Raw genomic sequence first — 22,030 nt, forward strand, 5'->3', positions numbered from 1 at the left:
AAACTATGTATCTTTTTATACTTCCACTTCTAATGGAAATTTTTAAATTTCTTACTCAAATATACATAATTTTACTTGCCACATTCTACTTGTAATCCTATCATTACCATTAGGGTGATAACTGTGCATTGGTTAATACTCCAAGTTCACTTTATTACTTATATATTCTATTGATATAGGACTATCCAGGGCCCTAAGTATTATTTTTACTTCCTATTCTGCTTTTCCTCCCATTATGAGGCATTTTTTTCTAGTACGTTTTTTCTTCAAAGGCCACAACTGTTGATATCCATAGTATCAACAAAGAAAGCTAAATATCATAAGATAAATAAAGATAAAATGCTCTGGGGGCACCTGGGTGACTCAGTCGGTTAAGCATCTGCCTTTGGCTCAGATCATGATCCCAGGGTCCTGGGATTGAGCCCCACATTGGGTTCCCTGCTCAGTGGGGAGCCTGCTTCTCCCTCTCCCTCTGCCTGCCACTCTCCCTGCTTGTGCGCTCTCTCTGTCAAATAAATAACATCTTAAAAAAAAAAAAAAAGATAAAGATTGAGCCCCATGTTGGGCTCTGTGCTCAGTGCAGCATCTGCTGGAGATTCTCTCTCCTCCTTCTGCCCCTCCCACTCATGCTCTCTCTCTCTCTCTCTTTCTCTCTAAAATAAATAAGTAAATCTTTTAAAAAATCAAATAAAGGATGGATAGGATTAGGAGAAAAGACATTATTGGTGCTGGAATTTGCAAAAAAGAATAAACTGGAAGTTGGCAAAGAATTCTGATTGGTCTAATTGCCAAGAATATAAAGTGCATGAGAAAGGCTACAGGTCTTAAGAGGAAAAAAAAAAAGGATCAGATCTTAGTGTACTTGAATGCCAAATGGAGGCATTTGATACCACTGGAATGACAAACTTGCAATTTAGAGTGATCAAAATACCACCCGTGCCTCCAAGCCTATCTCTTCAAAGTTGATAAAGACATATACTAGGTTAGGATTTGCACTGTGTCATTTGTTCCCATTTGAATCAGTTGAAGTAGATAGAGGGTAGTGGGGTTTATGACCCTTGCTATGTATCTCTGTATAATTCAAGAAGATGTGGACACTGCCCCCTTCACCCTCCCATGACAACTGCAGGCGCAGATCCCTTTGTGCTCCTCAGTATAGTAACAACACAATGTGCCTCTTTCTGTTGCGGACAGCTACAGAATTTCTTCCCGTTGTTAAGACTTGTATGCACATTTTAAGATGCCTCCAAGTATTCTTTCACCATCTTCTTCTGAACATCTCTGGGTTCACTCCACAGAGGAAGAGCTGCTTACCTTTCGCAAGGCTCTAATGCTGCTAGGTTTCTCCTCCTCCTCCTCCTCCTTTATTACACTCCTTCACTATGCACCTCTTACCACTGACTTTGTGCCATTTCTGTGCACATGACAATTTTTTTCCACCTGACTCACCTCTATCTCTGAGCACTCCAACCTCTTCAAAAAGGCAGAAAATCCCTCCTCTCTAGAACGTGGATTCTTAATCTGAAATTCATAGGACCAGTCCCCACATATACACATACAAAGTGCTTGTACATAGAGTTCGGGGGAGGGGGTCCGTGAACCCGGATGGAAGAAAAAAAAATCACATCTTCAATTGTGCTCACCTCTTAGAGAAATCTAGCATTTTCTTCCATTATGAATATAGACACCAAACTTCAGTACCTTGAGCAGTGCCTGGGACTTTGTCTTGAATAGAGAGAGATCACAGATTTTCATATTTCAGTAGTTGCGTGTAGCTCAAAATGTTGTTTAGGCCCAACAATACTTCAGAATTAAAGTCATTACTAGACTAATTGCTAGATCATGTTTTTAAGGCATTAATAAAGAAAGGCACATATTGCTGTATCACAACTTTTTTATTATTTTGATAGCCATGTTCAATTAATTGGTTTCATTTGCAATTCTACATATTTTTAATGCATTTAAAAATGTTCTGAGGAAGGGCACCTGGCTGGCTCAGTAAGTAGAGCATATGACTCTTGATCTTGGGGTGGTGAGGTCAATCCCCAGGTTGGGTGTAGAGCCTACTTAAAAAAAAAAAAAGCCCTTCAGTCCCTGATGCCACGGAGATGTGCTACGTGGCCTCCTACCTGCTGGGCACCCTCAGGGGCAATGCCTCCCCTCAATGCCAAGGGCATCAAGAAGACTCTGGACAGCGTGGGCACCGAGGTGGATGATAACTGACTCGACAAGGTCATCAGTGAGCTGAACAGAAAAGTATTGAAGATGTCATCGCCCTGGGTATTGGCAAGTTGGCCAGTGTGCCCACTGGTGGGGCTGTGGCTGTCCCTGCTGTCCCAGGATCTGCAGCTCCTGCTGGGGCTGGTTCCACCCCAGTGGCAGCAGAGGGGAAAAAGGAGGAGTCAGAAGAGTCAGTTGATGACATGGGATTTGACTTGTTCCATTACGGTCCCATTCTCCTGCAAATAAAACCCTTTTAACATAAGAAAAAAAAAATTTTTTTTTTTTAATGTTCTGAGCAGTCTAGAACCATCAGCAGACTGCCAAAAGAGTCCAAAGCACAGAAGGGGACTAGGATCCCTGCCCTGGAGGGAAACCCCATTGCATTTAGAGTACATATAATTGGCAAATGCGGGCGCCTGGGTGGCTCAGTTGGTTAAGCGACTGCCTTCGCCTCAGGTCATGATCCTGGAGACCCGGGATCAAGTCCCGCATCGGGCTCCCTGCTGAGCGGGGGAGTCTGCTTCTCCCTCTGACCCTCCCCCCTCTCATGCTCTCTCTCTCAAATAAATAAATAAAATCTTCAAAAAAAATTGGTGAATGCTTTAGGAAGCATACTTAGCAGGAGCCCTAGAGCCAGGCTATCCTTCCAGCATCAGAAAAATGGCTAAGAGCATGGGCTGGATCCAAAAGTTGGGTTTCAAATCCCAACACTATCATTTCCTGGGGATGCAGCATTGGACCTATCCTCAAAACTCTGTGTCTGTGTACTTATCTAAAAAATAGGCTGTAGGGGCAACTGGGTGGCTCAGTAGGTAAGCTTCTGCCTTCGGCTCAGGTCATGATCCTGGGGTCCTGGGATTGAGCCCCGCATCGCATAGGGCTCCCTGCTCAGCGGGGAGCCTGCCTCTCCCTCTCCCACTCCCCCTGCTTGTGTTCCTTCTCTCGCTTTGTCTCTCTCTGTCAAATAAATAAATAAAATCTTTAAAAAAATAAATAAATAAAAATAGGTTATAAAAAAATATCTAAATGATTAACAAGTGCTTGGTACATAGTCAGAATTCAGTAGATAAATAATAGCTATATTTAATAATAATTATAATCAATTATCACAGGTGATAATAATATTAGTAATATTATTGATTATTAATATTAATTATTAATATAATTATAGTTTATCATAACAACTATGATTCCTGTTACAGCATTTTAATTATCATTTAACGTCAACTACTATGATCCCCTGTGACACCCCCCTCAATTCTGTCAATATATGTTTTTGTCTCAAAACATTCATCATTAAGTCTTCTGCAGAAGACTGATAATGAAAAACCCATTCAATTCAATTCAATTAATATTTATTAAAGAACTAGTGTGTGCACTGTACTCTATATTGGGTGCTGAGATTGTAAGGTGGCTGAGGCTTGGCTGGCCCCCTGCCCTGTGTAGCTCATGGTCTAGCTGGAAAGACAATCATGTAAACAAACAGTTATGATAACTTGTAATAAATGCTAAACATTAGCACTAGCAAAGTGCTGTGGAACTCGGTAGACGGGGATTAGCTGGTCAGGGAGGCAGTAGCTGAGCTGGAAGTCCTCACAGAGATGGTGATATTTGAGCTGTCTGGAAGGATGAGTAATGGTTTAGCAGGCAGAAAGGGTATAATGTGAATCAAAGCACAAGTCGGAGAATTGCCAAGGAATGCCAAGAACAACAGTTTTGCTAGAATATAGGGTACTGAGTAGGGAGTGAATTGAGATGAAGCTAACAAGGCATTTAACACCTGGGCCAGGCCCAATGTTGTAGAAACTTGCCACTCAAAATGTGGTCCCAGGACCTGCAGCATCCATATCATCTGAGATATTGTTAACAATGCAAATGCTTGGGCCTCACCCCTAGACTGACCAGTTCAGAATCTGCCTTCTGAAAACCCCAGGTGTTTTGTATGCTCATTAAAGTTTGAAAAGCACTGTTGTAGAACTGTAAACACCAAGCTAAGATGTGAAGCCTTTATCCTGTGGCCTTTATATGTTATAGATCTGGTTTCTAGAAACTAAATTTAATAGCAGCATGAAAGAACAGATTGGAAGGTGGAGAGGAGAAAACAGGGTGGGTAGACAAGAGATCAAAGTAAGGGCTCTCTCAAGGTAGAGAGGGTACAAAACAGACAGATAAATGCCCTCTGGCCTTGCCTTTGGCTGCTTGAGTCATCATTATGCATCAACAATTTCTTTGTATTAAGCACCTGCTGTATTCCAAGTCCTGGACTGGGTACTGAGGGGATAAAAATAAGTTTAAAGTGAAAACCCCTGAAAATTTCATCCTCTATTGTGAGACGACAGACAGGTGAAAAGTCAACAAATAAACAAGGGTGTGTGTATGTGTTGCACACATGTGTGTACACACACACACACATATATATGTGTGTGTATATATATATATGTATATATATATATATGAATATGATGCTGGTAGATGTTAATTACCATCTCTCCCTGACTTCTCCTGTACTCTGTGATAAAGTGATTACTGGTCATCTTTTGCAGTTGAAACTGGTAATATGGAGACAGCAACCAATCCCAGTTTCATGGCTATGCCTGATTAATCTGAGCTCAGAATGGATAGCTAATGGGGGCTTAGAGCATCATCATATCAGCCATTAACTTGAGGGGAGGCGGTTTTTCCCTGACAATGCAATCACTTGCCTCGTGCCTGGAATGTTTAAACATAGATAATATTTTGTATCTAGCAATGCTATTTCTGAAAAAATAAATTAATAAAAAGTTCTACAACATACTTTTTTCTCTCCCCATTAATATTATAATTAGTTTGTTAGGTGTTTGATGTAAATTTAATGGCTTCATGGATCAGAAGCTTTTAATACTATCTAATAAGTATTAGTGATTATTCCAAATATATTAACCATTTTATTTCTTAGCAGAATGCCTATCTATCTTGTAAAATGAAAGAGTATTACCTGCAAGAAAACCCCCCCCATCTTGATCAATATTGCATGCTAAAGTACACCGGGGTTTTCTTTACTACTGGTATAGGCAGGGGCGCCTGGCTGGCTCAGTCCATAGAGCATGTGACTCTTGATCCGGGGGTCCTGAGTTCAAGCCCTGCATAAAGCTTACTTTAAAAAAAAAAAAGAAATGAAACTACTGATGTAGGCAACAGAATGATGTCTTGTAGTATCCACAACTCCAAATGTTTTGTAGCAGAAAAGTATCAGGAGCCCCACAGCCATTCAGCCTGAGGAAATGTTATCTAGTCTTCCTCCCTGGCCCAGGAAGAGTAGGAGAATAGAGAAATCAGAACTTGGCCACAAACCTAACCATCTCTAGATATGCCACCATCTTCTCTTTCTCTCTCTCTCTCTCTCAATCTCTCTCTCTCTCTCTTTCACACACACACACACACACACACACACCTCCTTCAGGAATTTCAACTGCAAACAAGGAGTCAACTGTGAACAAGGCCAGGCCCATAGTTGACACAGTAGAAATGAGGACTTGCACACTAAATTAGAGAATAAGTATAATCCCACTGTATTATTAAAGGAAATATGAGCACGTGTATAGAAAGCCATTTGGTAACTTGATTTGATCATCCAATTTCATTGGGATATAACAATGTGTTGGGAGCACTGGCTGTCGACAAGTTTCAAGAATGTCAGTGCTGGGACGCCTGGGTGGCTCAGTCGGTTCAGCGGCTGCCTTCTGCTCAGGTCATGATCTCAGGGTCCGGGGATCGAGTCCCACCTCGGGCTCCCGGCTCAGTGGGGCTCCCTGCTTCTCCCTCTCCCTCTGCTTGTGCTCTCTCTGTCAAATAAATAAAATCTTAAAAAAAAAAAAAAAACAAAGAATGTCAGTGCAGATTGCACCACCTGAGGAAGACTTGGAACAGCCTGGGGACTCCCTCTCAGGAAGAGCTGCGGAAGCTAGATGCACTGCAGACAAAGCTTCTGAATGTCTGTAGCAAGTCTGATTGCTTCAAGACACGTATATTCACTTTTTTCCCCAGTAGGATTAGTTTTAGTGGGATTAACCCTAGACCATAAAAAAGAAAACAGGGGCGCCTGGCTGGCTCAGTCAGAGGAGCATGCAACGCTTGATCTTGGGGGAGTGAGTTCAAGCCCCATGTTGGGTGTAGAGATCACTTAAATTAATTAACTAACTAATTAATTAACAAAATTAAAAAGAAAACAAAAACAAAACCCTGGTACTGCTTCTCTTGCAATCAACTAGTTTCTAAGTTTAGCTAGCAGGTAAGAACTTTGGCACTCACTTGGCCTGTAACCCACTACTTACAGCACTATGTTTCCTTCTGGTTTTAAATGTTAGAAGACCAACACAGATAGGCGCCTGGGTGGCTCCGTCGGTTAAGCGTCTGCCTCCGGTTCAGGTCATAATCTCAGGGTCCTGGGATCGAGTGCCCTATTGGGCTCCCTGCTCAGCAGAGAGCCTGCTTCTCCCTCTCCCTCTGCTCCTACCCCTGCTTGTGCTCTCTCTCTCTCTCTCTGTCAAATAAATAAATAAGTAAATAAATAAATAAATAAATAAACTCTTCAAAAAAAAAAAAGACCACCACAGATATTAACATCTCCAATATTTTACCAGCTCAGCTCACTTCCGCTGAATCAAGGACCTAACAGGGACCACTGAGTTTTAAATTGAGACCTAATAGCAGTTCTTGTTCCAGCCAACTTTTTCTAAATAGAATAATGCCATTCTCCATTCGGCTCCTGTCCCTACCACCCCGCACCCAGCCTTAGGACCAGGGGAAACACTGGCCATCCTCTGCTTCTGATGAAGACAGAGTAGGAGAAAGGTGGTGAGCTGCGGATGGGCTGCCAAGGGCCTGTCAGCTGTAAAAAGGGACATATTAAAGCCACAGCAGTCTTTTTGCAAGCCTGTCGATGCCAGGCGCCACGAGAAGAAAATCTGCATTGGCAGGTTTTGTTATTTTTTAACTTGACCCTGACCATACCTGCTGGGCTACCTGTGCTTTCTGCCAAAGAAGTGTCAGATGAGGGAGGAAGTTTGCACACCTGGTGAATTCAACATCACAATGCCATTTGGAGGGAGGAAAGAGAGAGAGAGGAAGGCAACAGCAGAAAAGAACAGAGCCAAGAAATAGAAACTGGGGAGGAGGAGGAAGAGTAATGAAACAAACAATTTGCAGGAATTCTTGTGTGACATTTTCCAAGATCATATTACACCACAGGGACAGTAATAATTAAGTATTATGGTAGCCTCGGAGTGTGAGAATACACCACTCTGGGCTTGAATTTTTGTACCTGGAACTCAAAAGGAAACTCTGCACCAGCCACTGTGTCTGTCTTAGATTCTGATGCCCTGTTTGGCTGCGCCGGTAGTCTGCAGACTTTCCAACTGCATATAATTAAACATTAAGTGGTCTCTTAATGGGCTGTCTTTTCCAAAAAGGCCTTTCTTTGATTTACAATCAGTATGTCTGTAGAAAACACTAAATGATTGCTTTTGCCTATCCCAGTGACACTTCGGCCATTCCATTAACAGCCCTGTTTTTTCAGGAGTCAGTTTGATGGAGGCAATTGGAGGGGGTAAAGGAGGGGCTAGTTTCAAAGACGTCCACGCCAAAGCCAAGCTTGTTAGCAGCAACGGTCACACAGCAAGGCCAGGACACGGGACACCATATGGAGCCTCAGCGGCCTCGGACCCTAGGACCCACGTATGTTCTCAGTGCGGAGTGTCTCCCGTGCTCCAGCCTCCCTCCACGTGCCCAGGACGCCCAGAGGGGCTTGAGTGCGGAGCATCACAAACCGCTTCAGTTCATTAGAACATCAGAATTCTATTCGAATGTGTTTTGAAAATACGTGTTTTTGGGGCACCTGGGTGGCTCAGATGGTTAAGCGTCTGCCTTCGGCTCAGGTCATGATCCCAGGGTCCTGGGATCGAGCCCCACATCGGGCTCCTGGCTCGGCGGGGAGCCTGCTTCTCCCTCTCCCTCTGCCTCTCTCCCTGCTCATGCTCTCTCTCTCTCTGTATCTCTGTGTCTCAAATGAATAAATAAAAAATAAAAAATGAAAAAAAAAAAGAAAATACGTGTTTTCATTCATTAGAGTACCAACAAACATAAAGCTTCTGTCACTTACATTTCCATACATCTTTAAACCCACCAGTAGTTTCCTTCAGACTCCAAAGTTTCAGCTCTTGATAGGACCACCCAGCAGTATGGTCTCCCATGAACATGAATGTGAGCTCCATGGAAGCAGAAAACTTGTGTGCCGGGGGAGTGCTTGGTACAGAGAAGACCCTCAAATAGTTACTGAATGAATAGATACATCTTGTGATGGTCCCAGTTTTCCTAAATCCTCATGAAAGTTTAAGTGGAAGCTTAATTCTGTAAGTTTGACACCTGAGTATCCTTTCCTGTAGCCATTCTAATATCCATTTTCATGTCACTGGGGCCAGAAAAATATTATGATTTTATTATTCACATAATTGTTAGTAATGCAGTTAGTGTCTGCTGTCCAGAGACATTTATGGCAGGCATGGGAAGCTACAATGTGCTTGGTTATTCTTTCTATCTCCTGAAGAGGTCAAAGCTGGAGTGTCTTCAAGGCAAATACAGGCTCTTATTAAATAACTTAACATTTCCTCATGGAATAAATGCAAATCTATATGAACCTGCAAAAATCCCTTTGGCAATAACACCATTAGTGTCATAACTGTCAAAAAGAATTGAAAAAGAAGAGTGGTGTTTAATAAGCATACAGTTAGGTACATTGTAGGTGGAAATTCTCACCTACCAGGTCACTTAGCCATGAGTCCAGCTCTGCGCTGATGCTGGACAGTTCCCGAGGCCTCCTTCCAAGACATCTTCCCTCCCTAGCTTTAAGTGCTCCAGACTGGAGATCGTCCCATCTCCCTTGAGGGGCTCGTCCATGGCATCTGAGAGATCATCACTGAGACATTTCTTATTTTCATATTTTTACTCCAAATTAGCCCCTTGGATGACCCTGGACAATTCTGAGGGGTGATGCCTTTTCAGACACTTGCAAGTGGTCCCTGTTCCCTCGCAGACATCACAGAGGAGGTCCTGCCTCCCTGTCCATGCCCTCTGAGACATGTTTTGATTTTGCAACTTTAAACAAATTGCACAGACCTGAAGAACTGTGGAAGCTGATGACTAAAGCTTTGCTCTTTGCAAATGTGGTCCATTTTGCCTATTCAGGCTTTCTTGAGATATCGGCCCCTCTAGCTACTTGCTCGTTTTCTCCGTAATTCCTTAGAGAGCTGAATTGCCGTCTTCGGTAAATTCATTCGAACAAATTCATTACCCTGTTCTCTTCTCCTTCTGCCATCATCCATACTAGGTGATTTGCATAAAGCTTTTTTTATTCCCAATTATTCTTTTTTTAAACAAGGGCCTAATTTACAAGGTTTTTATTATTTTATTACTCAACAACTTTACCTCACTTTTCCTGTTAAACTCCAATGTTTAGGGGGAAAATTGTGAAATGTGTTGGCAGGCCTGTGTAAGCTACATTTAAAAGGAAATTAAGGGGCGCCTGGTGGCTCAGTCGTTAAGCGTCTGCCTTCGGCTCAGGTCATGATCCCAGCGTCCTGGGATCAAGCCCCGCATCGGGCTTCCTGCTCAGCGGGAGGCCTGCTTCTCCCTCTCCCACTCCCCCTGCTTGTGTTCCCTCTCTCGATGTCTCCCTCTCTGTCGAATAAATAAATAAAATCTTTAAAAAAATAAAATAAAAATAATAAAAGGAAATTAAAATCATGTTTTGACAGCTTTTTTAGAGATGAGGAGGAGGCAATACACATTGCCCACAGACTGAATTAACCTATGGTTTATGGGAATAAAGATGCTACTATCATTCTCAACAACAGTGAGAGCACGTTGGGGCTCAGAGCATTTGAAACTGGGGAAAAAACTACTTGCAGTAATGGATAAATATTTTAAATCTTACATGGAGAGGACTAGAAGTATGATTTAAAGCAGGGTGGTTTGTTTTGTTACACCTTGACCCCCTTGTCAAGCTTGTCTTTTCTCTTACTTCCTTCTTTCCAAATATATTTGCAGATTTAGAAATCCTTATGGTTTCTTCGACTGTTGAACAAAAAACAGAGACTCTTCGTGACAAAGGTAAACATAATGCAAAATGAGTTTAACCATGCAGTTAGGCTACATCTATAGTTTGATACATATTATACAATATTATATGATCACTCTTCTTCCATTCTTCCTTTATCTTTTAGTAGAATGAGTAGAGTCAACGTTAGTTCATTGAGGCTTCTGACTCTGGCTCAGTCTTGCTGGCCAGAGATGGACTACGATGACAACGACAATAATGGTGGTAATAGTAACAGGGAACATGGATAGAGCACCTACTACCTAACCAGACACTGAGTTAAGTGCTTTAATCCTCACAACAATCAGGGAAATAGAAACTATTGTCTTTCCTATTTTACAAATGAGGACACTAAGACACAGAGGGGTTAGATAATCTTCATACGCAAAAATATCTACTTCCTTATAGAGGAGCTTGGATTTAAACCCAGACATTGAAACCCGGGATTTAAAGCCCAAATGCTCAGGGTGCCTGGGTGGCTCAGTTGGTTAAGCGACTGCCTTGGGCTCAGGTCATGATCCTGGGGTCCTGGGATCGAGCCCCACATTGGGCTCCCTGCTCAGTGGGGAGCCTGCTTCTCCCTCTCCCTCTGCCTGCCATTTCCCCTGCTCTCTCTCTGTCAAATAAATAAATAAAATCTTAAAAAAATAAAAAATAAAAAATCTCTCTGTAAAATAAATAAATAAAATCTTTTAAAAAATAAAATAAAGCTTGAATGCTCTACCACTATCCTTAACTACTCTTCTGGTGAAACTGGGGGTCAATTTCACAAATAACAAATAATATGTATTGACCTATGTTTTCTAAGGCACCCGGAAGTCACATCTACTTATTAAATAACGTTATAATGAGCGTTTCTACAATATTATGAGAGCTAGAGATATAGGCAAAAAACAAATACCTCCCTCCCACATCACCACCACAACAACCCAATTTGTATATAAAGTTGAGGTGAAATTAACCAAAGCTCAGAAAAAGCTCAGGATGTTCAGAAAAGATAAGCAGGATGAAACCAGACTGCACTTCCACAAGGGGAGCTACAGGCTTCTCTTGGCACCAAATCCACTCAAGTTATCAGTGAAACACACAAATGTAAAAGTTCTAGACCTACAATAAAAAAAAACAACAACAAAACTGACCTCTGGAAAGCAGTAAATTTGCCAATTGGGATAGATCTTTGCAAGGCTGAGTAAATGACCTAGTTCAATGTCCTGCTGATTGGGTTAAGATATATGCAAATCATTTCAATATGGAAGATTGGTCCTACCTTCTTCATTACCATCATGAAGATGTAGAAGCACCAGACCAAGAGAACACAGGCTTGGTCTCCTCTATCCAGGCTCTAGACTCTGTCCAGACCACTTCTCATGGAGCAGACAGATACTAAGGAGAGATAGTCCTGAAATTGTAATCTCCTTCAAATATCTAAACATTTTGCTTTGCCCCTTGTCTGACCAGGCAGATGCTGTGATTCTTTTTATGTTTCTTTGAACATTATATCAGCAAGACTCCTGAGCCAAGGCCAGTCTTAAGCAGGAACAAGACTTCACCGTTTATTCCATGCCCTATTTCCCCACAGTCACTTAAAAAATCTTCCAACGTTACAAAACACACCACTTTTTAATCAATCAGTGACTTTTTATCCCAAGGGGCATCCCTTTACCAATTGTATACAACACGCTCCTCCTGAGATTAGTAATTATAACTTGGGCTGGTTTATTTAGTTTATCATTTTGGGGACAAGATACCAAACAATGGAGTAGGGTTGCAGATACCAGTTACTTAAAAAGCTAGGTCAGCGAACAAAGGGTCTAGGAATGAAGCTATGGAACAACATAGTGGGATGTCTCTGTGACACTGTTTGCTGACTGACTGAAACTCTGCATATGTCAAGTTGATCTTTGATCCTGTCCAAGGGAGCTTATTGCTAAAATACCTAAAACAATTTGTGTTTACTTTTACCCTCAATAACCCACTTCCAACGCATGGACCTTCAACAACATATTATCAAAATAGCAGGAGTATTTTTGAAACCTCTCAATTTTTTTTATCTGTCAATCCTTTCCAGAGCCATCTTGCAAAATCAAATAGAATGATTATGACTAAGATATTGGAGTAGCAGAGGCAGAATAATTCCACCAAGTAGTAAAGAAAGGCACATTTCTATGATTTCAGGCTAGAAATGAGTACCCTGGGGTATGAGGCTAAAACTGTTCCCTCCACATATTTGAAAAGTGCAAATAGTTAGCAGTTGCCCTGAAGGTCCCTTAGCCTGGCTTCCCTCTGGGCACCCACACACAGGACAGCTTTCATTCACCAGGACACCCCTCTCCTTTATTCTTCACTGTTCCCCCCACTTTCTGCTGCCCCTTCTAGCTCTGAAATGATACCGAATGACTATATGGTGATCTGAACTGACCTTCCAGATTGTAAAAATAAAGCCATTTTCAAAACAATAAAACCAATTCTAGATAGTACTTTGCCTCTTATTTTTTAATGTGCATTTTCCCTCTACTGTTTGGCAAAAAACCATTCATTTCCAGAGGCTTTTTCTAGTCATAGTCACAGTGATGTTGTTTAAAGTTTATTGGGCAGGGAAAACACAGTTACCTTTTCAACCTTTCTAATTTGTATTGGATTCTAAGCTCCTACATCTTGGCCCTTGGGCATTTTCTTGATAAAGCCCTCCTACCTTCCAGTCCAACAAAGACCAAAGACTTTGGATATGAAATTTTAAAGTAACCACTGGAGAAGGGGCTTCAATTGTATTGGCCCAACTGGCAATCTGTGGAAGGCCACATGAATTGTTCAGAGATAACGCCCTGCCTTTCACCTTGCGGTCACCAGTTTGAGTCAAGCAGAGATTAACGGTGTCCAAGGGTTGTTATCATCTGGTGATGGCTTGGGAGCTGATATGAAATAAATTGCTAGTATCTTGCGTCTACTTGCCTGAGGTCGCTCGGTTCAGGCTATTTTAGGGACCAGATCCAAATCTTAGCTGCAATGGTTACTCTAAATGGAAGCCTCTGCGCAAAGATCAAATGCTAAATAAACCCATAGATTATGCTTCTTCTTGCACTAATGGAAGATATCCTCTCAGACAAGGTTGGAAGTAAGCTGGGGAGTTGTGGGGGGGTGGGGGAGGAGGAATGGGCTAGATCTGCGATTCTGAAGACAGGCCTCTGAGTATTTAATTTAAATTCTACCCTGGGTCCCCTACAGGTGACTCTACCATCTGCCTTTGAATTTCTTACCTGGATGTTAGCGCCGTGCCCTCCTTCTGATTCACTCAGAAGGTCCCACACCTCTTATTTATCATTTCATCCATCTTTGACAATCATTAAACTTTAAGGAAAATGAAAAACCTTTCAACAGAAAAATTTGGGAACCCAGGCATGGTTACTAAATTTATGTATGTGCACAAAGAGAAAGAGAGATCCAATTCACGCTAAATTTTCTGAAGTTTTAAATTAGGGTCAGATAATATTTTGTTGTTATTATTGTTGATTGGTTTGCTTTGGTTAAAGAGGCTTTTTGGTCTGAATCATTAAAATATTTGCTTAAATTTTTTACTTTACATTTCATGTGTAGATAATATTAAAAATAAGTCTTATTTACTTCATTTGTTATCTTACAGTGTGTTATACATAAACAGCCTCATGGACAATAATTCAAATTAGGCCTAACTAGATAAGATATACAAATAAAAGGGACTTTTTAGATTATTTTGTTAAAAAAAAAATCAAGGTTTCAAAAAGTTAGAGGTAGATCTAGATATCACTGGGCTGCCATCTTGTCCAGCTTTTAGTGAGAACTACAAGTTTTCATCTCCAAGTTCACCCTTGGTTCACAAGATACGAATCGTAAAAAACCAATGTCTCTTAATTTGAGGTGGTTACAGCCTTTTTGTGAATTTAATGAAAACTATAGATCTTCTGCCCCCCAAAATTAAACTGAACAAAGACAAAAAAAATTTCTATACAATTGAGAGAATTTATCCTCGATTACTCTAAAATCTGTCTGTGGACAACCATCCCCAAAGGGAAGTTTGAGCCACAGGTTAAGAATTCCTGAAAAAGGGGCACCTGGGTGGCTCAGTCGTTCAGCGTCTGCCTTCGGCTCAGGTCATGATCCCAGGGTCCTGGGATCGATCCCCACATTGGGCTCCCTGCTCAGCGGGAAACCTGCTTCTCCTTCTGCCTCTGCCCCTCCCCCTGCTTGTGCTTGCTCTCAGACACCCCCCCTCAAATAAATAAATAAAATATTTTTTTAAAAAGATTCCTGAAAAAGATACCAGTTCAGGCATCTCTTAATAAAAGTGTGTATTATACACTCCATACCTTTAGCTATACATATCAAGGGAAAAGGGGAAAAAAGGAGAAAAAAAAGGAAAAGAGAAAGCAATACGCCCATTTAAAATGGTCAGGAATCAAGATTACTGGTTTTTTTTTTTAAAGACTTTATTTATTTATTTGAGAGAGAGAATGAGAGAGAGAGCACATGAGATGGGGGAGGGTCAGAGGGAGAAGCAGACTCCCCGCTGAGCAGGGAGCCTGATGTGGGACTCGATCCCGGGACTCCAGGATCATGACCTGAGCCGAAGGCAGTCGCTCAACCAACTGAGCCACCCAGGTGCCCAAGATTATTGGTTTAATCAACTCAAGTATTTGTTTGTTCTTGAAAACGGAGAAAGTATGTTTGTACCAAGTTTTCCACTTCTCCATCTCAAGATCAGAGGGCCCTATCCGTGGTCAATTTTTTTTTTTTAAAGATTTTATTTATTTATTTGACAGAGAGAGACACAGCGAGAGAGGGAACACAAGCAGGGGGAGTGGGAGAGGGAGAAGCAGGCCTCCCGCCGAGCAGGGAGCCCGATGCGGGGCTTGATCCCAGGACCCTGGGATCATGACCTGAGCCGAAGGCAGACGCTTAACGACTGAGCCACCCAGGCGCCCCTATCCATGGTCAATTTTAAGACTAAATAAAGGCTATGCTTTTTGGTAAAGATAATAATAAATAGACTGAGTTCTTGTTAGCCTTCCAGAGCTTCAAAGTGGCCTACTTAGACTAAAATTAAAAATAGAACCAACTTAATCAGCGAGAAGAGGTGTTTAAAAATGCATTTCAATTAGAGACTTGCATCAATTTAAAATTTATAATATTAATGTGACTCTTCATTCCAAAATTACCTAATTTCATTTTTGGATATGTGTCTGTGTGTAAAATCTCCAAAATATCTGTCCCCCATAAAAAAAAAAAAAAGCCCTTAGCATTGCCACAGCAGTTAAGAATGAACGGACATTTCGAACCAAACATAACTCAAAAGTTATCAAACTTGCATGGGTCAGTGGGCAAGAAGGACTCGGGAAAAACTTTGTATGTGCACCCTTAAGTGTTCAAAACTCGAACTCGGTCTTCACTTTAGGACACTGGTAACCAGTGGTCTGAACGTGCCCGGGCGCGGGGCACCTGCGGCCTCCCGCGGCCGGGCCAGGCCTCCAGGTGGAACCGGAAGCCGTGGGTAGCGGACGCCCAGGCTTCGAGGCGCGGATGGGCGTCCTGCCGCGAGGACCCCCGGACGGCGCCGGCGACACCTCGCGGGCCCAGACCCTCGGCTCTGGGATCCAAGCCCAGGCCCGGCCCGGGAAGCATGGGTTACGCCTGAGTCGCCAGCTCTAAGGACAAGTCTGTCTCGGTTCCCGCGTCTTTTCGCCACAAGGAGCTGGAAGTGGTAAGAGTGGACTTCGGGGCTGGCGGGGAGTGGGGCGGCGGGGGGCGGGCGGCCAGAGGGGCGCCCACGTCGGCCTGGACCGAGGGGCGTTGTGGCCTCCCGCGTCGTTACACTCCCACGCACCACCCTGGCGTCGGGAAGACCGCGGAAGCGGCTGGAGATGGAGCACGCGGACCACTGGCCCCCAGACCTCCAGCTTCCGAGAGCGGCGGCACAGTGCCTGGGGCCCGAGCTTCTCCTCAGTCTCCACAGAGGACTTGCCCCCCCCCCCCCGGCTTCTTGCGGCGGCGAGCAGCGCGCGGGGCGCCGCGGGTTCGAGGCCCGCTGCCGTCGGAGGTACGGCTTGGGGGTCGTGTCCTCGCGGTCCCCAGCGGCTGGCCCGAAGCTGCCTCTCGGCCGCTGGAGTAACTCCCCGCGGTCCCCGGCACTCCCTCTGTTGTCCAAGTAACCTTAGCCCGGGGGCGCTGCTGGGGCTGCGGGGGCCCAGCTTTCCGAACCCTCGGCTTAGTTTGCAGGGGGAGGGGTGGGGGAGGGGGAGGATGGGAACACGGTGCGCCTGCCCCCACTTTTCCAGGAAACCGGGGAACCCGCTCTGTCCCCGGCGGCGCGGCCGCGGCGCGGGCGTCCTCAGCGCCGTCGACTGCGAGCAGCCAGGCCCGAAGTCTTCCGCGCCGCCGACAGGAGCGCCCCGCGAGTGTTCCAGACTCGGCGGGCGTGGTCGGGGCGCGCCGGCGGCGGCCTCGGGGGCTCTGCGGCGAGGCAGAGGAGCGCGGGAGTCCCGCGGGGAAGCCCCGGACTTAGGGCAACGCACACATCCCCGGCGCGGGCCTCCACCGACCCTAGCCACCGCCTTTCGGCTCCGCTCCCTTAAAAGCAGGGAGGAGGGGCAGTGGCCGGCGACCCGCCCCTCTTACGTCTGGAGGTGACCTTAGGCCTACAGGCAAGTTTTCCCCTCCCCTTTCCAAAACTCACTGCGTTTGTTAAATCCGGTTAAATGAAGAACACAGAACTCTCCCGCTCTGCTGTCGGGAAGAACGCCTCTTAAGAGCATCGCAGCTAAAGCGTGGTTTGGCTGTAGCTGATAATCAAGTAGCTGTGGTCAGACGCCCACTCCAGAACATCGCTATTCAGGGACCATGTTGTCACACACGACGTCCATTAGGCCCCAGTAATCCGCCATCAACGCGTTTTAGAGCCATTTGAATGTTAAGGAGATTTTTATTAATGGCCTATGAGCCTAAAATGTGACTATTGGTTTTTGGAATAGATTTTAACAACTAGAGGCTGGGATGAGTGATTTCCAGGTTTCAGTGTGGCCTCGGGCCTCTGGAGATTCCAGTTGGGAGACTGGGGGCAGGGCCTAAGGGAGAGCCTTCACGGAAATGCTGGCTCTAAGGGGCGCTTTCAGGCCTTTACGTGCGGAAGCTAGGGTGGAGGGCAGCAGACCCTGTTGCAGGGTGCAGTAAACTGCTCCTGTGACTCCCAAAGGCAGCATTTGCTGGTCTCATCATGGGCAGTTCAAGGGGGGGAAATCAGCATTGCTAGAAACTGGCATCTTATTTTTCAAGACACCCTGGGCTGAAGTGTCTCCTAGTGATGTCAAGTAGACTAAGAAACCCTTAATCCAAAGGTCCCCTTCCCACCTCCACAGTAGGCACACTAAGACTAGGATACTGGGAGACGGTGGCTTCTTGGACAGCTTTTTTTTCCTTGTGGTGCTGAAACAGAAGTCAGTTCAAACTTTGGCTGCTTACCATTGGATTTTCTGTGGGATTCTTTTTTGTTTTCTTTGTTGTTGGTTTTTTTCCACCCCAGATACCATGTTTCCTTCCACTAAGAATTGAAGGTAAAGAGTGGGGGAGATTAAGGAATAAAAGTGAGTCATAGACCTCATGCTGTTCAACTTTCCCTTTAGGAGAAAAACAAAATTCGAAGTCGACCCTCCCCCCGGTGATAGCCCGGCCTCTCTGGCACCTGCAGTTATCTTTGACCAAATGGGTTGGATTTGGTAGGGCTCCTTTATTTGAATTTGCTTATTGTTTGTTTGTTGTCGGCAGCAGGTTGATTTTTAAATATAAAACACACTGCTTGCAAAAGAGGAAGTCTGACTGATTCCCTTTAGAATGGGGGTGGGGGGTGAGGGGGGGGATGCGTGCCTTGCTTTTGGGAGCTGCTGCATAGTGGAAGGCCTTTCAAACACTTGCCTGCTTACTCCTCTCCAGCCACTTCTGCATACAGAAGCTTCCTCCAGCTCTCATACTGGGTTCCGTTTCCTTCGAACTGCCTACATCAGAAAAACTGTCCTTTCCAAATAGTGCCTAAATTTTGTTTAAATCAGGTTAAAAACAAAAACACGTATGATTTCAAGGCTTCATATTGCTATTAACAGGCAGTTAGGAAGAGATGCTCCAAGCAGTGCTATACAATGTGTCTCAATACACCAGAGCACTATGGTTTCACATGTAATGTTAATTCTGTCCGAGACAAATCCCATAATCTGTGCAGTTTCAGAGCCTAATACTGAAAGACATCGGGGTGGGTTTTGTTTGGGGTTTTGCTCTCTCTATCCCAGGGGCTCCCTGTCTTTCCTATCGTGCTAACCCAAGGGAGGAAATGGGGCGGCTGGGGGATCAGGTTTTACCAGGGCGCGCTGCGCTTACAGGAGGCTGCCAGTTTAGGAGAGAAAAACAGAGGTGTGTTGAAGGCACTGATCACAGATCTGGGCATGCAGATGCGTGGCTGGTGCTTGGACCCTTTTGTGGTAGGAAGGGAAAGAGCTGTCCTTCGTAAAGATTTCGAAGGAAGACAGTAAGCTGGCTGAGGTCGTGGCTGAGCCCGACCCTGCATCTTTCCATTTTTGTTGTTTTGTACGAAGTCAGCTTCCGTTTGTGTGGGATGCGCCCGACTCCTGCCTGACTCCTTTGTTTTTCTCTTTTGTAAGATTAAAACATGTCTCTGTATGCAGTAAACCACCACCTAACGCTGGCACGTCTGGTTTTGGGTTACAGCTTTGTCGGGGTAACACCGAGGTTTCCACCGGGTGTTAGAAGCGGGTTCAAACTTGTGTTGTGCTGCCCGATCACCCCCCCCCCTTTCTGGTTAAGTGGGGGCGGGCACAGGACTGCGGCCCCTGCCCTGCAGGTAATCGGAATGGGCTGCCTGGCGCTGTCCAGGACGCCAAAGGCACTGCTTCCCCATTCCAGACCCGGCCTCCAGCCTTCGGGCCGCTGAGTGCTGCGCCCGGGTCCAAAAAGGAAAAAACAGGGCACTCGGTTAAAAAACGAAATGTAGAGGGGGTAGGAGAAAAAGGTATGAGGCCCCCCTCTGAAAGCCTCAGCTCAGAGCCAAGGACCCCAAGGGAGGGCGGAACACCCAAGCACAACTTCCCCAGACCCGCCAGCCGAAGCACCTGGCTTTCCTGGGAGACCTCCGAGGGCCCAAGGCAGGCCCAGCTGGACTCCCTGTCGGCGCCACGGCTGCCCTGCGGCGGGAGCCCCCGCTGTGGCGGAGGCGGCGGCCTCCCCCTCGCTGCCGGGAGGAGACCCAGCCGTCTGCGGCCCTTCCTCCCGGGAGACGAGGAAAGCCAGAGGCCGTAGGCCCCGACAGGCCAGCTTTCGCCTCCCTGGCCCCTCTCCCGGGCTCGTCCTCTCCTTGGGCCTCGGCTTTCGTTCCCTCCAGCGCAGGGTGCTCGCCTCCCGGCCGGACCACACACACACTCGCCCCCCAACCCCCCAAACTCGGCCGGCGGTGATGTCAACCCGGCGCTCGGCGCCCCCCACGCCCGCGGCTGACCCTGAAGCCAGACTTCGGGGCTCGAGGAGGCCGCGCTCCCCCCGGGCTGGCGGCGCGCAGGCCCCGCGGCGGCACCTCAGCCCTGCCCGCGCGGCCCACAGCTCCCTGGGCCCGGGCACGGCCGGATCCCGCGAGGCCTGAAGACTAGGCCGGGTGGGGCGCGCTGCGTCTGGGCGGAGGTCCTGGGTTCAGACCTGAGCCGGAGGCAGACCAGAGGGGGGAGGAGGAGAGAGAGTCTCCAGTCGCTCCAGCCAGGCCCGCAGGGCCACGAGTGGGGCCGGAGGGTGGCTGGCATCAGCCTGGAGAACTGACTTGGGCCTCTGCCCCAACTTGGGCTCCCAGGCGCAGAGATGCGAGTACTTTTCCCCGCTAACTCCAAGGGGCAGGCAAGATTTGGAAAACACTGCTCTGAAGGATCGCCGTGGATTCGGCGGAGAGCCCGAGCGGCTCTCCTGCGCCACCACCGCCCACACCTTGGCGCTCAGTTCGCGCAGTCCCGCCCAGGGCCTCCCGGGGTCCTCCGCCTCTCGCCCAGGCCGTGCGAGACTGAGGGTGGGAACACACACAGAAAAGGTGCGATTAAGGGAACCGAGTGCGAGAGCAGTTGAGGAAACTGACCATTATCTAAAAACTCGTAAATTTCGATAGCCGGAACTTGACTTGATTGAATTTCTCTTATCTGTGAAGGTTAGAAACATTCCCAAGGTGAAATACGAAGGGCCAAGAATCTTTGTGCGTAAGATAAAGGTTTGGGGCAACAGATCTTTGTGAAGCCGACTACCACCTGATCTCCGTCCCCCCAAGCCAAGATTCTATTGCCGTTTCAGGTCATCGCTAATTGCCAATATGCAGTTGAAGTCGCTTCCTGACGCCTTCGGAGGGTGACGTCATTTCAGTACAGGTATCTCCAAGACTGGGTTTAACTTTATTCAACCTGGTGTTGACTAGGAGTGGCGATCTGGACGTCTTTAAGCCAGCGCTAGCTCCCCGCCCCCGTTTCCCTACCTCCGTTGCCTGCGGTCGGGGGGGGGGGGGGGGGATTCATTTCTACTTTGCCGTCAATTCAAAGGGATTTAACTCCGTGGTCTGTTCCACGAAGTTGTGCAAAGGTGATGGAAAAATTAGTTTCAGAGGGTGCTCAACGCCTTTTTCTGACCTCCGTTTTTATAGTATCGGGAGAGAAACCAAACTGCGTTATTTGCGGAGTAGTGCCATGTTTGTCATTATTTTTAACGAAAGCGGGGGGGGCTCTTTACTGATCCTTTGTGGGGCATTCTGAAAACTGAAAGCAGTGTGAGAAATTATTTTGGCTCTGCTTTACTGTTGCTTGAGAAAAGATGGAGGAGCGTGAGACCCAGAAGCTGGAAAATCATAAAACAAAGATTCTCTCTGGGGCCTCAATTTCCCTTTGGTGTAAACTAGTGTAGGCTGAATATTATTAGTCGGTACTCGAAAATCTTGCCATCAGGTTTTGCCTCAGTTGCCGGTTGTAAGCTATTGCATTTCCTTTAGCAGTGAAACAAAACCAATTTACTTATTAGGCAAGATTATGTAGGGGTCAAGAGAGCATGCACAGCCAGGGACAGAAAAATTAGCCAGAAAACAAAATGGTAGCAACTGCTAAAGTTCATTTAAAAAGTTACAATCAAGAGTCACTTAATTTTGGTCAAACTTAAGAGCATAGAGTTTAAAATGAAATTAAATATTGCTTTTACCTGAGGAGCACCATGAACCATTGGCTCATTTGTCTTTTCTGGTGATTGGTTTACAAAATGCAGGTAGAACTGAGAAGAGACCTATTTTTTTTTCCCTCAGCACTTTCTTTAAACAAAACAAAAACAAAACTGACCAGGACGCCTTATGTTCAACTACTGAAATTATAGGTTTTAAAACTTTTCTGAAACTCTTTTGTTCAGAAATCATTTCTGCCTGAATTGCTTTCAGATTCTGATTACATTCCCTCTCATGTTTACCTTAGATTTTTTTGAAAGTTAAAAAAAGAAATCCCCTTAATCAAATGAGAGAATAAAAACAAGGAATTCTTGTCATTTTCATTTTCTCTGAGGTACAACAACAGTTCTTCCCTTCTCACTTTAAAAAAAATTGATCTATGTTAAAACCTATCAATAAAGTGCCTAAGAAATCATTACGGTATG

General features: G+C 45.5%; 1 pseudogene; it reads left to right on the forward strand.

The window, feature by feature from the left end:
• Positions 1-2,108: 2,108 nt before the first annotated feature.
• On the forward strand, positions 2,109-2,480 carry LOC118546286 (large ribosomal subunit protein P2 pseudogene; annotated as a pseudogene).
• The last annotated feature ends 19,550 nt before the right edge of the window (positions 2,481-22,030 follow it).

This window comes from Halichoerus grypus, chromosome 8 (genome assembly GCF_964656455.1).
Source record: "Halichoerus grypus chromosome 8, mHalGry1.hap1.1, whole genome shotgun sequence".
In the NCBI taxonomy this organism is placed as follows: domain Eukaryota; kingdom Metazoa; phylum Chordata; class Mammalia; order Carnivora; family Phocidae; genus Halichoerus; species Halichoerus grypus.